Source organism: Coregonus lavaretus, assembly GCF_964263955.1.
Source record: "Coregonus lavaretus genome assembly, chromosome: 7".
NCBI classification, from domain to species: domain Eukaryota; kingdom Metazoa; phylum Chordata; class Actinopteri; order Salmoniformes; family Salmonidae; genus Coregonus; species Coregonus lavaretus.
Window position 1 is genome coordinate 41,642,171 of NC_139994.1, and position 19,952 is coordinate 41,662,122.

The window sequence follows — 19,952 nt, forward strand, 5'->3', positions numbered from 1 at the left end:
TTTATGGAAGTACAGTATATACAGTATGGACACTGTTTAGTGCCAAAAATAAGGGGTTAAATGCATGCAAAACATTTAATAATAATAAAGTTTCCTGATCTTACTTATACAGTACCTCTCAGATATAGGACAGACACTTCAGAACAAACTTCATTTAGATTTTTTGGGGGGACTATCTGTTATTCAATGCATATGGGCTAATAGCAGTAAACCCAAATTACATTTTGAATCCAATCATTTGTAAATATTTATTTTGATACTTCAAGGGGTTTTAAAATTCAAAATAAAATAGCTAAATAATCCTTGTTATGACCTTCTTTAAACAATTCCCAGGCTACACCTGATCTTAATGAGTGCTTGTTTCCTTTGAAATGGGGTCTGTTTGAATAGACTAACATGAACAGCTTTGTATGAGTTAAAAAGAACATGGCATGCTAGCTCCATCTTGGTGGAGCAGTGGACTAATTCCATTGATAGAGAAGAAAATATCATAGATTTGAATCTCACTGACGGTATACCTCAATAAAAAAGTAATGTGTTTGCATTATTAAAGCCTAAGCAAATACATTTCCAGAAAATGTTCCAAGAATGTTATTTCAAAACATATACATTACGTTCTAATAACATGAACAAAACTTCCCATGAAAAATACAAAACTTTAATTGTCACGACTTCTGCCGAGGCTGACTCCCCTCCTTGTTCGGGCAGGTTTCAGCTTACTAGCTACTGCCGATCCATTTTTCATCACTCCATTTGTCTTGTCTTCAATCACACACACCTGGTCCTTATTCCCTCATTAGTCATTGTATAAGTGTGTGGGTGATTGTTTATTGTGGAGGTTAGTGAAGCTCGTGTATTTTGTATCGACGGTAGTATTTTCCCGTGTGCCTTGTATTTTTCCAGTGCGCCAGTGTGTTTGACGCATTTCTGCGTAAACCTGTATTTTGCGGATTAAAGCCTGTTATTCTGTGATTTACCCTCCAGCGCCTGACTCCTTCAACATCACCTCATCACATTAATAACGTTCAGAAAACGTTCTAAGAATGTTATTTGAAAAAATATACGGTGCCTTCAGAAAGTATTCACTCCCCTTGACTTTTTCCACATTTTGTTGTGTTACGGCCTGAATTTAAAATGTATTACATTGAGATTTTGTATCACTGGCCTACACACAATACCCCATAATGTCAAAGTGATTTTTTCTATTTTTATGTTTACAAATAAATACAAAAATGAAAAGCTGAAATGAATTGAGTCAATAAGTATTCAACCCCTTTGTTATGGCAAACCTAAATAAGTTCAGGAGTAAAAATGTGCTTAACAAGTCACATAATAAGATGCATGGATTCACTATGTGTGCTATAACAGTGTTTAACATGATTTTTGAATGACTACCTCATCTCTATACCCCACACATACAATAATCTGTAAAGTCCCTCAGTCGAGCAGTGAATTTCAAACACGGATTAAACCACAAGTACCAGGGAGGTTTTTCAATGCCTCACAAAGAAGGACACCTATTGGTAGATGGGTAAAAATGAAAAAATAAGACATTGAATATCCCTTTGAGCATGGTGGAGTTATTAATTTAACTCTGGATGGTGTATCATTACACCTAGTCACTAGAAAGATACAACATACAAAGATACAGTGGTCCTCTGTAGCTCAATTGGTAGAGCATGGCGCTTGTAACGCCAGGGTAGTGGGTTCGATCCCCGGGACCACCCATATGTAAAAATGTATGCACACATGACTGTAAGTCGCTTTGGATAAAAGCGTCTGCTAAATGGCATATTATTATATTATTATACTCAATTGCCGGAGAGGAAGGAACCCGCTCAGGGATTTCACCATGAGGTCATTGGTGACTTCAAAACAGTTACAGAGTTTAATGGCTGAGATAGGAAAAAACTGAGGATGGATCAACAACACCATTGTAGTTACGCCACAATACTAACCTAAATGACAGAGTGAAAAGAAGGAAGCCTGTACAGAATAAAAAATATTCCAAAACATGCATCCTGTTTGCAATAAGGCACTAAAGTAAAACTGCAAAAAATGTGGCAAAGATATGAACTGAATACAAAGCGTTTTGTTTGAGGCAAATCCAACAAAACACATCATTGAGGACCACTCTTCATATTTTCAAATTGGTTAGAAAATCTATGGCAAGACTTGAAAATGGCTGTCTAGCAATGATCAACAACCAACTTGACAGAGCTTAAAAATAATGATGTGCAAATATTGTACAATCCAGGTGTGCAAAGCTCTTAGAGACTTACCAAGAAAGACTCACAGCTGTAATCGCTGTAAAAGGTGATTCTAACATGTATTGACTCAGGGATGTGAATATTTACGTAAATTATATATTTCTCTATTTAACTTTCAATACATTTGCAAAAATGTCTAAAAACATGTTTTCACAATCTCAGTATGGGGTATTGTGTGTAGATGGGTGAGAAAAAACATTTAATCCATTTTGAATTCCGTCCGTAACACAACAAAATGTGGAATAAGTCAAGGGGTATGAATGCTTTCTGAAGTCGTGGTCAAAAGTTTTGAGCATGACACAAGTATTGGTCTTCACAAAGTTTGCTGCTTCAGTGTTTCTAGATATTTTTGTCAGATGTTACTATGGTATACTGAAGTATAATTACAAGCATTCCATATGTGTCAAAGGCTTTTATTGACAATTACATTAAGTTTATGCAAAGAGTCAATATTTGCAGTGTTGACCCTTCTTTTCCAAGACCTCTGCAATCCGCCCTGGCATGCTGTCAATTAACTTCTGGGCCACATCCTGACTGATGGCAGCCTATTCTTGCATAATCAATGCTTGGAGTTTGTCAGAATTTGTGGGGTTTTGTTTGCACCCGCCTCTTAAGGATTGACCACAAGTTCTCAATGGGATTAAGGTCTGGGAAGTTTCCTGGCCATGGACCCAAAATGTCGATGTTTTGTTCACCAAGCCACTTAGTTATCACTTTTCCCTAATGGAAAGGTACTCCATCATGCTGGAAAAGGCATTGTTCGTCACCAAACTGTTCTTGGATGGTTGGGAGAAGTTGCTCTCGGAGGATGTGTTGGTACCATTCTTTATTCATGGCTGTGTTCTTAGGCAAAATTGTGAGTGAGCCCACTCCCTTGGCTGAGAAGCAACCCCACACATGAATGGTCTCAGGATGCTTTACTGTTGGCATGACACAGGACTGATGGTAGCGCTCACCTTGTCTTCTCCGGACAAGCTTTTTTCCGGATGCGCCAAACAATCGGAAAGGGGATTCATCAGAGAAAATGACTTTACCACAGTCCTCAGCAGTCCAATCCCTGTACCTTTTGCAGAATATCAGTCTGTCCCTGATGTTTTTCCTGGAGAGAAGTGGCTTCCTCGCTGCCCTTCTTGACACCAGGCCATCCTCCAAAAGTCTTCGCCTCACTGTGCGTGCAGATGCACTCAGACCTGCCTGCTGCCATTCCTGAGCAAGCTCTGCACTGGTGGTGCCCCGATCCCGCAGCTGAATCAACTTTAGGAGACGGTCCTGGCGCTTGCTGGACTTTCTTAGGCGCCCTGAAGCCTTCTTCACAACAATTGTACCTCTCTCCTTGAAGTTCTTGATGATCCGATAAATGGTTGATTTAGGTGCAATCTTACTAGCAGCAATATCCTTGCCTGTGAAGCCCTTTTTGTGCAAAGCAATGATAACGGCATGTGTTTCCTTGCAGGTAACCATGGTTAACAGAGGAAGAACAATGATTTCAAGCACCACCCTCCAGTCTGTTATTCTAACTCAATCAGCATGACAGAGTGATCTCAGCCTTGTCCTCGTCAACAATCTCACCTGTGTTAACGAGAGAGTCACTGACATGATGTCAGCTGGTCCTTTTGTGGCAGGGCTGAAATGCAGTGGAAATGTTTTTGGAGGATTAAGTTCATTTTCATGGCAAAGAGGGACTTTGCAATTAGTTGCAATTCATCTGATCACTCTTCATAACATTCTGGAGTATATGCAAATTGCCATCATAAAAACTGAGGCAGCAGACTTTGTGAAAATTAATATTTGTGCCATTCTCAAAACTTTTGACCACGACTGTACATTCCGTTATTCCGTCAACCAAACTCTCTCTATCCTCTTATCTTTTTAAGTGTGTTCTTAATGAGTGCTTCTTTCCTTTGAAATTTGGTCTGTTTGACTAGACTAAAATGAACAGCTTTGCATGTGTAAAACATATTGCATGCTAGCTCCATCCGTGTGGATCAGTGAATTAATTCCAGGGATAGTAAACAGAAGATCATAGGTTCTTATCTCACTGATGCAGTGTCACAATAAAACTGTTTGCATGACTAATGCCAAAGCAAATTCATTTCCAGGTGTGCTACTGTATCTGTGCTTGGAGTTCAAAAAATGTAACCTAAAATAAGCAGTGTTATTAAAAGTCAGTGAAATAGCCTTCTCAATAACCTTTAAATGTTGTTCTTTGAGTGTTAAGAATAACCATAAAACTTTCACAACATTTAGAGAATGTTCTCAGAATGTTATTTAATTACCTTAAAATAACCTATAATTTCCGTTCACAGAGCTTTAATAAAACCTCCCAGGAATACTTTCAGGGAACCATAGTAAAACGTTCTCAGAACCTCCCTGCAACCTAAAAATGTACTTTCCCAGAACAGGCTAAATTTTCACTTCTGTTCACAGAATGTTAAAAAAATGTGAACCAATGTGAAACCAAAAACATACGTTCCCACAACTTCCAAGGAACCAAAATGTGCTAGCTGGGTAGGCAATAATGCAGAGTACCCTCTCTGTGTATTTATAGCCTTCCTTTCCTCCACCCCAGGAAAGGAGTGGAAATAAAGAGGTGAAAATAATTTAAACTTTACTGCAGTGGGTCACACAGTGTCTCTTTGTAGTCTTAAACAAATCTACTTTGAAACAAAAGTATACACATCACACACATTGGGCTTACAAAAAAGAAGACACCTGTACCATGTCAGATATAGAGCTGAAATGTATAAAATTTTGAGTTTGCATCCCAATATTAGACTTTATATGCAGAGACTGAAATATAACAGAACTGTTTGACATAGAAACACAGAATTTTTGGCGTGTAAATATATATTTGTATTCATTATTCATTATGAAAAATAGTAATAACATTCCACCCATGAGGCCACCAGGTCATTTGACTGCAGGAAAGGACTACTCGAAGGCATACGTCGGGAGGTTGAAGTCACCCAGTACGATGAGTGGTGAGCCATCGTCTCTCTCTCTCTCTCTATCCCCTCTCTCTATCCCCCCCTCTCTCTCTCTCTCTCTCTCTCTCTCCCTCCTCCCTCTGAGGTGCTTGTTACTCATAAAAAGAGAGACAGAGAGAGAAAGAGGGAGAGAGAGAGAGAGAGAGAGAGAGAGATGGAGGGGGGACACACACACACACACAAACTAGCCGTGGTGACGTGATGAATGTGCCTGCCATAAACTGCTCATAATGATATCACTGTTGCAGGATGTGTCTCTCTCTCTTTCTCTTTCTGTGTGTGTGTGTCTATAATAAGATTAAGCACGTCGAGCTCCCAGTGCACCAGACTTGTTCAGCAGAATCAGAGATGGAGACATGAAATATAAATAGGATTCACGTCACCTCCATAAAGAGAGAGAGAGAGAGAGATACAGGCGGATGGAGACTTGAGAAAGCCACTAAGGGGATAGGGGTGGAGGAAGGAGAGAGGGAGAGGAGGGGGGCAGAGGAGGAGGGAAGGAGAGGTGGAGATGGAAAAAGGGATAGAGAGGTAAATAACAGAGAGAGGAAAAGAGAAATGGATGGATGGAGGAAAAACAGAACAGATATAGCTTTCAATCACTGGGGAAGCCAGGCAAAAAGCCATATTACAACCTACAGTGGGGAGAACAAGTATTTGATACACTGCCGATTTTGCAGGTTTTCCTACTTACAAAGCATGTAGAGGTCTGTAATTTTTATCATAGGTACACTTAAACTGTGAGAGACGGAATCTAAAACAAAAATCCAGAAAATCACATTGTATGATTTTTAAGTAATTAATTTGCATTTTATTGCATGACATAAGTATTTGATCACCTACCAACCAGTAAGAATTCCGGCTCTCACAGACCTGTTAGTTTTTCTTTAAGAAACCCTCCTGTTCTCCACTCATTACCTATATTAACTGCACCTGTTTGAACTCGTTACCTGTATAAAAGACACCTGTCCACACACTCAATCAAACAGACTCCAACCTCTCCACAATGGCCAAGACCAGTGAGCTGTGTAAGGACATCAGGGATAAATTTGTAGACCTGCACAAGGCTGGGATGGGCTACAGGACAATAGGCAAGCAGCTTGCTGAGAAGGCAACAACTGTTGGCGCAATTATTAGAAAATGGAAGAAGCTCAAGATGACGGTCAATCACCCTCGGTCTGGGGCTCCATGCAAGATCTCACCTCGTGGGGCATCAATGATCATGAGGAAGGTGAGGGATCAGCCCAGAACTACATGGCAGGACCTGGTCAATGACCTGAAGAGAGCTGGGACCACAGTCTCAAAGAAAGCCATTAGTAACACACTACGCCGTCATGGATTAAAATCCTGCAGCGCACGCAAGGTCCCCCTGCTCAAGCCAGCGCATGTCCAGGCCTGTCTGAAGTTTGCCAATGACCATCTGGATGATCCAGAGGAGGAATGGGAGAAGGTCATGTGGTCTGATGAGAAAAAAATAGAGCTTTTTGTTCTAAACTCCACTCGCCGTGTTTGGAGGAAGAAGAAGGATGAGTACAATCCCAAGAACACCATCCCAACCGTGAAGTATGGAGGTGGAAACATCATTCTTTGGGGATGCTTTTCTGCAAAGGGGACAGGACGACTGCACCGTATTGAGGGGAGAATGGATGGGGCCATGTATCGCGAGATCTTGGCCAACAACCTCCTTCCCTCAGTAAGAGCATTGAAGATGGGTCGTGGCTGGGTCTTCCAGCATGACAACGACCCGAAACACACAGCCAGGGCAACTAAGGAGTGGCTCCGTAACAAGCATCTCATGGTCCTGGAGTGGCCTACCCAGTCTCCAGACCTGAACCCAATAGAAAATCTTTGGAGGGAGCTGAAAGTCCGTATTGCCCAGCGACAGCCCCGAAACCTGAAGGATCTGGAGAAGGTCTGTATGGAGGAGTGGGCCAAAATCCCTGCTGCAGTGTGTGCAAACCTGGTCAAGACCTACAGGAAACGTATGATCTCTGTAATTGCAAACAAAGGTTTCTGTACCAAATATTAAGTTCTGCTTTTCTGATGTATCAAATACTTATGTCATGCAATAAAAGGCAAATTAATTACTTAAAAATCATACAATGTGATTTTATGGATTTTTGTTTTAGATTCCGTGTCTCACAGTTGAAGTGTACCTATGATAACAATTACAGACCTCTACATGCTTTGTAAGTAGGAAAACCTGCAAAATCGGCAGTGTATCAAATACTTGTTCTCCCCACTGTATGTGTTGTGACAATTGCATTGTTTGCTCTATAACCCGTTAGTTCATACGCCACTGTGATATAAAAAGCAGAGACATCAAGAACACAACAGTGGCAGAATAAATTCAACCACACGTTTGTTTCATCACAAAACCGGAGCGCAACATCTGTCTGGTGAAGTCCACAAAGCATATTGCATGTAACAAACAGTTTTATGACCTACAGTTTATTTCTGGAGCTTGCCAAGAGTCGTGTTTTGGGAGCTGCTGGCTGTCTGCATTTGGGCTCTGTGTCTGTGGATGGTTCGTCGGATGGATCCACGCGGGTTGATGGACACCTCCAGCAGAATTTTATTCTGACATCTGCAATGGGCTAGGGCATCTCAAAGATGTTTGTCTGGGCTGCGCATTGCGGTAATTTGATTGTTCTGTCGCACTTGGGGAGTTTTTTTATACGGCCTGCCAAGTGCGGCCTAAACTGAAATGTGGCGGTTCTGGTCAGTACATGCTCTGACGACGCGACTTGGGATGCCAGCAGCCTTGCGAGGGTTAACACGCTTAAATGTATTACTCAAGTCGGCCACGGAGAATGAGAGCTCACAGTACTCATGACCGACGGTGGACAGCATTGGTTGCTCAGTGTTTTCCTCAAAGCAGATGAAGAAGGTGTTTAACTTGTCCGGGAGCGAGGCGTCGGTATCCACGACATGGCTGGCTTTCCCTTTGTAAGCTGTGAATGTCTGGAGTCCCTACCACATATGTCTTGTTTCTGAGCCATTGAATTGCGACTCCACTTGGTCCCTGTACTGTCGTTTTGCCTGTTTGATTGCCTTACAGAGGGCATAGCTGGTCTGTTTGTACACGTCCATGTTCCCAGTCACCTTTCTGTGGTTAAATGCGGTGGTTCAAGCTTTCAATTTTGTGCGAATGCTGCCATCTAGCCGCGTTTTTGATTTGGATAAGTTCTAATAGTCGCAGTGGGAAGAACATCCTCTATGCACTTGCTGATGAATTCAGTCACCGAGTCAGTTTATACATCAATACTATTCTCAGAGGCAACCCGGAACATTTCCCAGTCTGTATGATCAAAATAATCTTGAATCATTGATTACGATTGCTTAGACCAACTTTGAACAGTCCTTACCACGGAACTTCCTGTTTAAGTTTTTGCTTATAGAAGGGGTGGAGCAAAATGGAGGTGTGATCTGATTTGCTGAAAGAAGGGCTGGGGAGGGCCTTGTAGCCGTCCCAGAAGGGGGAGTAGTAATGGTCAAGAGTGCTCGATGAGCGACTAGCACAGTAGATGTGTTGATAGAACTTTGGTAGCGTTTTGCTCAGATTTCCTTTATTAAAGTCCCCAGCTACAATAAATGTGGCCTCAGGATATGCGGTTTCCAGTTTGCACAAAGTCCAGTGTAGTTCCTTCAGAGCCGTCAGCTTGGGGGGAATATACACGGCCGTGACAATGACTGAAGAAAATTATCTTGGGAGGTAATGCGGTCGGCATTGATGGTGAGGTATTTCAGATCGGGAGAACAAAGGGACCTGAGTTCCTGTACTCCAGCGTTCCATGTCTTTTCCAACCGTTCCGCTAAAAACCGCTCCGTACACACAGGAAAAGAAACTGCCACTCCAAATTCGCTCCATTCATTAAAATCACAATTTAACCAACACCCATCTATTTTTGTGACTACCTGGACGTACCATTTGATTTTGAAGTATTGAAACCAAACCTTGTGATTTGAATGAAAAGTGTTTGAATAAACATGAAAAGGTGAATGTAAGAAGCGCACATCATTTCAAATAGGCTACATGTCATATTAAACAGCAAATAAACACTTTAAATAGCTCAGGAGCCAGACAGGGAGCCTAAGAAGGAACGAAAATGAATTATTTAGGCTATATTATGTCAATCATTTCAAGGCTATAACCTACAAAGAAATACATTGTGAAGCATTTGAGAGTGCGACACAATAGGCTGGTAGGGACAAAGCGCTCAGCATTTATACATTTCACATATAGGCTGTGACTTACTTAGAATTAAATACATATTATATGAAAAATTACTTATTAGTGCCTTTGAATTTATTTTTAGAATTCAATTTTAGAAACATGAGTTTGGCCAGTCTGTGGCTTCAGGCTCATGCGATGGTGCCTGGGGGGAAGGCCAGTAGCGGAGAATATCCTGTCCACACTTCCAGAGCCACTGGGGATGCTAAACATCCTTTTGGCCATTCTTGACAGGCTGGGCAGAGATGCAGAGTTTTTTTTTCTTTTTAATAAAGGTAGGCCTGCAGTTTGTTGGCAAAATAACCCAATCAAAACGGAAAGGTTCTTGAACTTGGGAATATGCCAGGCCTATTGGGCCAAAATCAATTATGGCCTATTGTATAGATAATAGAACAAAAACAAAATAAAATAAGAGATCAGATTTTTGTTTTATAAATACTTTGCTACAATTACACACTTAGTTATCTACCCACCCCATTCCTTTATTTTAGCATGTGCATGTAGTAAGTACAACATCATGCTTTCAGGATACAGTGGGGGAAAAAAGTATTTAGTCAGCCACCAATTGTGCAAGTTCTCCCACTTAAAAAGATGAGAGAGGCCTGTAATTTTCATCATAGGTACACGTCAACTATGACAGGCAAAATGAGATTTTTTTGTCCAGAAAATCACATTGTAGGATTTTTCATGAATTTATTTGCAAATTATCGTGGAAAATAAGTATTTGGTCAATAACAAAAGTTTCTCAATACTTTGTTATATACCCTTTGTTGGCAATGACACAGGTCAAACGTTTTCTGTAAGTCTTCACAAGGTTTTCACACACTGTTGCTGGTATTTTGGCACATTCCTCCATGCAGATCTCCTCTAGAGCAGTGATGTTTTGGGGCTGTCGCTGGGCAACACAGACTTTCAACTCCCTCCAAAGATTTTCTATGGGGTTGAGATCTGGAGACTGGCTAGGCCACTCCAGGACCTTGAAATTCTTCTTACGAAGCCACTCCTTCGTAGCCCGGGCGGTGTGTTTGGGATCATTGTCATGCTGAAAGACCCAGCCACGTTTCATCTTCAATGCCCTTGCTGATGGAAGGAGGTTTTCACTCAAAATCTCACGATACATGGCCCCATTCATTCTTTCCTTTACACAGATCAGTCGTCCTGGTCCCTTTGCAGAAAAACTGCCCCAAAGCATGATGTTTCCACCCCCATGCTTCACAGTAGGTATGGTGTTCTTTGAATGCAACTCAGCATTCTTTGTCCTCCAAACACGACGAGTTGAGTTTTTACCAAAAAGTTATATTTTGGTTTCATCTGACCATATGACATTCTCCCAATCCTCTTCTGGATCATCCAAATGCACTCTAGCAAACTTCAGACGGGCCTGGACATGTACTGGCTTAAGCAGGGGGACACGTCTAGCACTGCAGGATTTGAGTCCCTGGCGGCGTAGTGTGTTACTGATGGTAGGCTTTGTTACTTTGGTCCCAGCTCTCTGCAGGTCATTCACTAGGTCCCCCCGTGTGGTTCTGGGATTTTTGCTCACCGTTCTTGTGATCATTTTGACCCCACGGGGTGAGATCTTGCGTGGAGCCCCAGATCGAGGGAGATTATCAGTGGTCTTGTATGTCTTCCATTTCCTAATAATTGCTCCCACAGTTGATTTCTTCAAACCAAGCTGCTTACCTATTGTAGATTCAGTCTTCCCAGCCTGGTGCAGGTCTACAATTTTGTTTCTGGTGTCCTTTGACAGCTCTTTGGTCTTGGCCATAGTGGAGTTTGGAGTGTGACTGTTTGAGGTTGTGGACAGGTGTCTTTTATACTGATAACAAGTTCAAACAGGTGCCATTAATAGAGCTAACGAGTGGAGGACTGATGAGCCTCTTAAAGAAGAAGTTACAGGTCTGTGAGAGCCAGAAATCTTGCTTGTTTGTAGGTGACCAAATACTTATTTTCCACCATAATTTGCAAATAAATTCATTAAAAATCCTACAATGTGATTTTCTGGATTTCTTTTTCTCATTTTGTCTGTCATAGTTGATGTGTACCTATGATGAAAATTACAGGCCTCTCTCGTCTTTTTAAGTGGGAGAACTTGCACAATTGGTGGCTGACTAAATACTTTTTTTCCCCACTGTATGTCAAGTCCTAGGTGATGGAGATCAGATCCACCCGCTTTCCCTGAGACACAAACACTCTGGTCCCCCGTTGTAACCATTTTTCCCAAGAGTCTCCGAGCAGTCAGACCTTTGATTATTTTGTGCCACCAGGGCCACAATAATATGCCCCCTCTCTGATTGTCCGAGTGTGACCCCCTCCCCATGGGTTACTGCAGCCAGTGTTGCCAGCAGTGCCACTACCTGGGTGGGGGTACCCCACCTGAATCCCCACCGGCTAGGTACAAGGTCGTCAAGGTTCTAATTAGCAGCTTTGATCATTTCCTTGTATATTATGCTCTCCCATCAGGGGGCTCTGGCTTTGTTGAACCAACCCTGCCAGGCAGTCTCAGAATCTTGAGTGGGTGGTGCTTCTCTAGTAGGTCTCTGACTGCATTTATCTTTCAGTTTTGGCTGCATATACGTAACTTACAGCAGGGCCATAAAACGGATGGGGACTTCTCTTTGGTGTATGGGTTGCTCAGTTGGGTGTCTAGGGTATAGGGTTGGGGACCGTTCCATCATGATAGGACAATAAAATAATAGATTAGATGTATACTTTATTTTAAAATGTATATCCCTCATCTGCACAAAATTGAAAGCTCTCTCTCACAACCCCTGCTCACAGACACACGTTGGTTCTGGGATATGCAACCATTTCCTTTCTCACTCACTTAACGCCACACTTTTCCAAACACAAAAACACCTTCCATCACAATACATCCACACATACCCACATACTGTGCATTCTATGTCTTCTGTTTGCTATGTTTTTATCTCCACTATGTTGATTGCGTACTTGTGTTCTAATTAGTTATATTTCAAGATGTATTATTTCGCATGTTATCCTTTCTTGTAATACCGTCTTATCCCTTTATAAAATACTATAATGTGTTTTACTATTACAATCCCTACCATGGCTAGTATTGGGTGTTACATTATTCGACTCCTCTATTAGAACATTCAGAATAGCCATGGAGTAGTTTTTGTGTCGCGGAACATTTGGTTATCAATATACAGTTTATCAACTACGAGAGCAACACGCTTCCCTTTTAATCTATTTTCCTTGAAGATTGGGTACAGAACTTTGCGCCGTTCTGCAATCTCCCCCGGGAACTAATCATTCATGCCTATTTTCAGCAAGTCTTTTACCTAGGCTTTTAACCATTACGTTATCCTTAAAGAAAGCAAATTTGGCAACGATTGGACGCTCATATCTCTGTCCTCTTTGTCTGAAACGGTGTACCCGTTCGAGTTGGATTTTATCGACAGCATCGAGTGGGATTTGAAGCGCTGTAAAAAAGAAGTCCTTCACAATTTTTTCAGTAACCTCTCCTTCTTTTTCTTGGATACCCGTAAGTACTAGATTTTCTCTCATCGATCTAGTCTGTATGTCTAGTAAGGCTTCTATCAGAAAGTTGTTCTCCCTTTTAAGTTCCTTAACGTCTGTTTCTATCTTAGTGACTGTCCCTTTTAGCTTTTTTGTATTTTTCTCTATTATCGCAGCTTTATCGTCACTCATTTTACATTTTAGTCATTTAGCAGACGCTCTTATCCTGAGCGACTTACAGTTAGTGAGTGCATACATTATTTTATTTTTCATACTGGCCCCCCGTGGGAATTGAACCCACAACCCGGGCGTTGCAAACGCCATGCTCTACCAACTGAGCTACATCCCTGCCGGCCATTCCCTCCCCTACCCTGGACGACACTGGGCCAATTGTGCGCCGCCCCATGGGTCTCCCGGTCGCGGCCGGCTACGACAGAGCCTGGATTCGAACCAGAATCTCTAGTGGCACAGCTAGCACTGCGACGCAGTGCCTTAGACCACTGCGCCACTCATTTCAAGACTCGCCTTCAACTCTTTTACATCCTTACTGATCCAACTCTAGTATGCCCAGTTTGTCATTTATCGACTTCAACATATCGCTTTCCACACTTACCAGTGCCAGTGGTAAAAAGCATAAATCATCTGTATCCGTCGAGGAGTCACGTTTTCTCTTAGAGATTGATTCTCCTCGTTTACACTTCGTCATGTTCGAGTGTTGCTTGTTGTTGTAATATTTGTCAATACATTTCTCCAGCCTTATGATTTGTTTTGTGTTATTATCCAGATTGTATGTTATTATTCATGAGTATATGAAGTGCTACTACTTAGTCTAACTTACTGATATTGAATATTACGTTTTTATCTTGAGGTGTGCGTTCAATACGCCATCTTGTCACTAGGGTCTTAGTGGCTGTGCCAACTAGTGACCACTCTCTGAAACGTGTCTAGAACATTAATATCTTAAGGTCTGACAACATCGTAACCATGTTCTGCGTAAGTTCTATTTGACATTAATGGAATGGTCTCTTGCTCATCACAGGAACATTCCCATGAAAACGTTAGTTAATGACCAAATTAGACTCTTAAAGGAACGTTCTCTAAAGTTGTGGGAACGCTTGTTGTTAGCTGGGGTATGCATAAAAAAAACATGGCATGCTAGCTCCATCCTGGTGGCGAAATTAATTAATTCTATGGATAGAAAACCGAAGATCATTGGTTTGAATCTCACTGATACAGGGTAACAATAAAGAAGTGTGTTTGTATGATTAATGCCTAAGCAAGTGAATTTCCAAGTGTCCTATCTGTGCTTGCAGTTCAAAAATGTTTACCCCAAATAAGCTAGCAGTGTTACCAAGTCTTACTGAAAGATTTAAGGAACTAAACCTCCAAATAACCTTTAACCCTTTGACACTTATGAACCCACGGGTGTGATCATTCTACAGTGGTCCCTGCAGCGTACACTCAAACAGGTGTGATTAGAACACTTATTTAGAACGTCCAGTAAGCTTTTGAGCTGGCCTGTCAAGGCGTGCTGAAGGTGGGTGTGGTGTAGGAATCATGCGCAGGACACAGAGGCTCAGTCCAAAGGCTTTAGTGCAATAAATATATATCCAACCGAAGCAAAATAAGCCCGAAGGCAAAATGCACGACGCACACAGGCGACAAAACGAATGACGCACAAACATGTGCAAACAACCCTCTCAAACACTGGAGGGAAAATGTAGCTCCAAAACACGAAACAGTAGTACAACATCCAGACAAAACCAATCGAACATGAAACATAGATCGGTGGCAGCTAGTACTCCGGGGACGACGACCGCCGAAGCCTGCCCGAACCAGGAGGAGGAGCAGCCTCGGCCGAAACCGTGACAGTACCCCCCCCTTGACGCGCGGCTCCAGCCGTGCGCCGACCCCGGCCTCGGGGACGACCAGGAGGACGCGGAGCAGGGCGCGCGGGATGGTCCCGGTGGAACTCCGACAGGAGAGATGGGTCTAGGATGTCCCTCCGCGGCACCCAGCACCGCTCCTCCGGGCCGTACCCCTCCCACTCCACGAGATACTGAAGACCCCCCATCCGGCGTCTAGAGTCCAAGATGGACCGAACGGTGTACGCCGGAGCCCCCTCGATGTCCAGTGGGGGCGGAGGAGTCTCCCCTATCTCATTGTCCTGGAGTGGACCAGCTACCACCGGCCTGAGAAGAGACACATGGAACGAGGGGTTAATATTCCTATACTCAACAGGTAGATGTAATCTATAACATACCTCGTTCAATCTTCTCAGGACTTTAAAGGGCCCCACAAACCGCCGACCCAGCTTCCGGCAGGGCAGGCGGAGGGGTAGGTTTCTGGTAGAGAGCCAGACTCGATCTCCGGGTGCGTACACCGGCCCCTCACTGCGGTGGAGATCGGCGCTCGCCTTGTGACGAAGGACGGCCCGCTGCAGGTGGACGTGGGCAGCGTTCCACGTCTCTTCCGAGCGCCTCATCCAATCATCCACCGCAGGGGCCTCGATCTGGCTCTGCTGCCAAGGTGCCAGAACCGGCTGGTACCCTAACACACATTGGAAGGGGGTTAGGTTAGTAGAGGAGTGGCGGAGAGAGTTCTGGGCCATCTCGGCCCAGGGAATGTACCGTGCCCACTCCTCCGGCCGGTCCTGGCAATACGACCTCAGAAACCTACCCACATCCTGGTTGACACGTTCTACCTGCCCGTTACTCTCCGGGTGGTACCCTGAGGTAAGGCTAACCGAGACCCCCAAACGCTCCATGAACGCTCTCCAAACACGAGAGGTAAACTGGGGACCTCGATCAGACACTATATCCTCGGGTACCCCGTAATGCCGGAAGACATGGGTAAATAGGGCCTCAGCGGTCTGTAGGGCAGTAGGAAGACCCGACATAGGGAGAAGACGACAGGCCTTAGAGAACCGGTCCACAACGACCAGGATGGTGGTATTCCCCTGAGAGAGGGGAAGGTCTGTCACAAAATCCACCGAGAGGTGGGACCATGGTCGTTGTGGAACGGGCAGGGGTTGTAACTTACCCCTGGGCAGATGTCGGGGCGCCTTACACTGGGCACACACCGAGCAGGAGGAGACATAAACCCTCACATCCCTAGCCAAAGTGGGCCACCAGTATTTAGTGCTGAGGCAATGCACCGTCCGGCCGATACCCGGATGTCCAGAGGAGGGTGACGTGTGAGCCCAGTAAATGAGTCGATCCCGAATCTCGCGCGGAACGTACTTCCGACCCTCAGGACACTGTGGAGGGCTGGGGTCGGTACGCAACGCTCGCTCGATTTCGGCATCGACCTCCCACACCACCGGTGCCACTAGGCAAGACTCCGGTAGTATGGGAGTGGGCTCAACGGACCTCTCCTCCGTGTCATACCGCCGGGACAGCGCATCTGCCTTACCATTCTGGGACCCAGGGATGTACGTGATTTTAAATACGAACCTGGTGAGAAACATACTCCATCGAGCCTGGCGAGGGTTCAGTCTCCTCGCTGCCCGGATGTACTCCAGGTTCCGATGGTCAGTCAAAATGAGGAAAGGGTGTTGAGCCCCCTCAAGCCAATGCCTCCACACCTTAAGGGCTTGAACTACAGCTAACAGCTCCCTGTCCCCAACGTCATAGTTACGCTCCGCCGGGCTGAGCTTCTTACTGTAAAAGGCACAGGGGTGGAGTTTAGGTGGCGTGCCGGACCGTTGAGAGAGAACGGCCCCTATACCAGCCTCAGACGCGTCTACCTCGACCTGAAAGGGTAATGCGGGATCCGGATGCGCCAGCACCGGAGCCGACGTAAACAGGTCCTTCAGTCTCCTAAAGGCCCTGTCCGCATCGGCTGACCACTGCAGGCACACCGGACCCCCCTTCAGAAGGGACGTGATGGGAGCTGCCACCTGTCCAAAGCCCCGGATAAACCTCCGGTAGTAATTCGCAAAGCCCAAAAACTGCTGCACCTCTTTTACAGTAGTTGGGGTTTGCCAATTACGCACAGCGGACACACGATCCACCTCCATTCTCACCCCTGACGCGGACAACCGATAACCCAAAAAGGAGACCGACTCCTGGAAAAACAGACATTTCTCTGCCTTGACATATAGGTCGTGCTCCAACAGCCTCCTCAATACACGCCGCACCAGGGTTATATGCTCGGCTCGGGTAGACGAGTACACCAGAATGTCATCAATGTATACGACCACCCCTTGTCCCTGCATATCCCGGAAAATGTTATCTACGAAGGATTGGAAGACTGATGGAGCATTCATCAACCCATATGGCATGACGAGATATTCGAAATGACCAGACGTGGTACTAAACGCTGTCTTCCATTCGTCACCCTCCCTAATGCGCACCAAGTTATACGCGCTCCTGAGATCCAGTTTTGTGAAAAACCGCGCTCCATGCAATGACTCCGTCATGGTCGCAATCAGAGGGAGTGGATAACTGTATTTCACAGTAATCTGATTGAGACCACGGTAATCAATGCACGGGCGCAACCCTCCATCTCTCTTTTTCACAAAAAAGAAGCTCGAGGAGGCGGGAGAAGTGGAGGGCCGAATGTATCCCTGTCTCAAAGATTCGGCTATATAAGTCTCCATAGCTTTCCTCTCCTCTTGAGACAAAGGATACACATGGCTCCGTGGGAGCGCTGCTCCTGCCTGGAGATCAATCGCACAATCCCCCTGTCTATGAGGAGGCAACTGCGTCGCCCTAGTTTTACTAAACACGAGTGCTAAATCCCCATATTCAGGCGGAATGTGCAGTGCGGGCACTTGGTTTGGACTTTCCACCGAAGTCGCCCCCACGGAAACACCCAGACATCGCCCCTCGCACTGAGCAGACCACCCATCGAGAGCCCTCTGTTGCCACGAAATAGCAGGGTTATGGGTGCTTAACCAGGGAATCCCCAGCACCACTGGGTACGCAGGAGAGTCAATCAGATACAACTGTATAGTCTCCTCATGACCCCCCTGCGCACACATCCGAAGTGGCGCTGTGATCTCCCTGATCAACCCCGACCCCAACGGACGGCTGTCTAAGGCATGAACGGGAAAAGGTTGGTCAACAGGTAGGAGAGGGATCCCTAACTCAAAACAAAACTTACGATCAACAAAATTCCCAGCTGCGCCTGAATCTACTAGCGCCTTATGCTGGGAATGAGGTGCAACCTGTGGAAAACAAACAGGTATACAAAAGTGTGCAACAGAAAGCTCTGGGTAAGTGGGACGTCTACTCACCTGGGAGGCCCCCCCAGTGCGTGACCTGTTGTCGTTACTCCCGGAGAACCCTCCCCAGCACCTGGCCGTAGTGTGCCCTCCACGACCGCACTTGGTGCAGGAGACAGGCCCCCTCGGGCTCTTCCTACTCCGTTCTCTAGCGCCGGCACCCCCGAGCTCCATAGGGCTCGGCTCGGAGGTGCCGGAGGGTGGAATGGACGGACTCCCCTCGGGACGTCCACGGGTGGCCAGCAGGGTGTCCAGACGGATGGACATATCGACCAACTGGTCGAAGGTAAGATGGGTATCCCTGCAGGCCAACTCACGTTGAACGTCCTCTCGTAGGCTACATCGAAAATGGTCGATGAGAGCCCGTTCATTCCACCCTGCATCCGCCGCTAGAGTCCGGTACTCTAGAGCGAACACCTGAGCGCTCCTCCTCCCCTGTCTCAAATGGACCAGACGCTCCCCCGCCGCTTTGCCCTCAGGTGGATGGTCGAACACGGCCTTGAAGCGGCGGGAGAACTCGGCCTAGGTAATGGTGTTGGCGTCCATCTTCCTCCACTCGGCGTTAGCCCACTCCAACGCCTTGCCCGTGAGACAGGAGATGAGGGCGGAAACGCTCTCGTATCCCGAGGGCACCGGGTGTACAGTGGCCAGGTAGAGCTCTACCTGCAGGAGGAACCCCTGACACCCGGCAGCTGTTCCGTCATACGCCCTCGGGAGCGAGAGCCGAATCCCCCTGGGTTCCGAACCTGGGACTGGTGGACCGACCGATGGGATGGACAGGGTAGGTGGAGGTGTGGGTACACTGCTGGCCTCCCATCGGTGCATGATGTTGATTACCTCCTGTAGAGCGGTCTCCAGGTGTCGGATCTGGTCCTCTTGCCCACGGAGATGCTCCTCGAGCGACACAGGCGTCACTGCCGATCCTGCTGATTCCATTATAAAGGTGTGTCATTCTGTCAAGGCGTGCTGAAGGTGGGTGTGGTGTAGGAATCATGCGCAGGACACAGAGGCTCAGTCCAAAGGCTTTAGTGCAATAAATATATATCCAACCGAAGCAAAATAAGCCCGAAGGCAAAATGCACGACGCACACAGGCGACAAAACGAATGACGCACAAACATGTGCAAACAACCCTCTCAAACACTGGAGGGAAAATGTAGCTCCAAAACACGAAACAGTAGTACAACATCCAGACAAAACCAATCGAACATGAAACATAGATCGGTGGCAGCTAGTACTCCGGGGACGACGACCGCCGAAGCCTGCCCGAACCAGGAGGAGGAGCAGCCTCGGCCGAAACCGTGACATGGCCACACTTCTTTCACTGAAACATTTTGCACAAACAGTCTTTACAAGGTTTTTTAATTTTTTTATTTCACCTTTATTTAACCAGGTAAGCCAGTTGAGAACAAGTTCTCATTTACAACTGCGACCTGGCCAAGATAAAGCAAAGCAGTGCGATAAAAACAACAACACAGAGTTACATATGGGGTAAAACAAAACATAAAGTCAAAAATACAACAGAAAATATATATACAGTGTGTTCAAATGTAGCAAATAGAGATACTGGGGTGCAAATGAGCAAAATAAATAACAATATGGGGATGAGGTAGTTGGGTGGGCTAATTTCAGATGGGCTGTGTACAACTGCAGTGATCGGTAAGGTGCTCTGACAACTGATGCTTAAAGTTAGTGAGGGAGATAAGAGTCTCCAGCTTCAGAGATTTTTGCAGTTTGTTCCAGTCATTG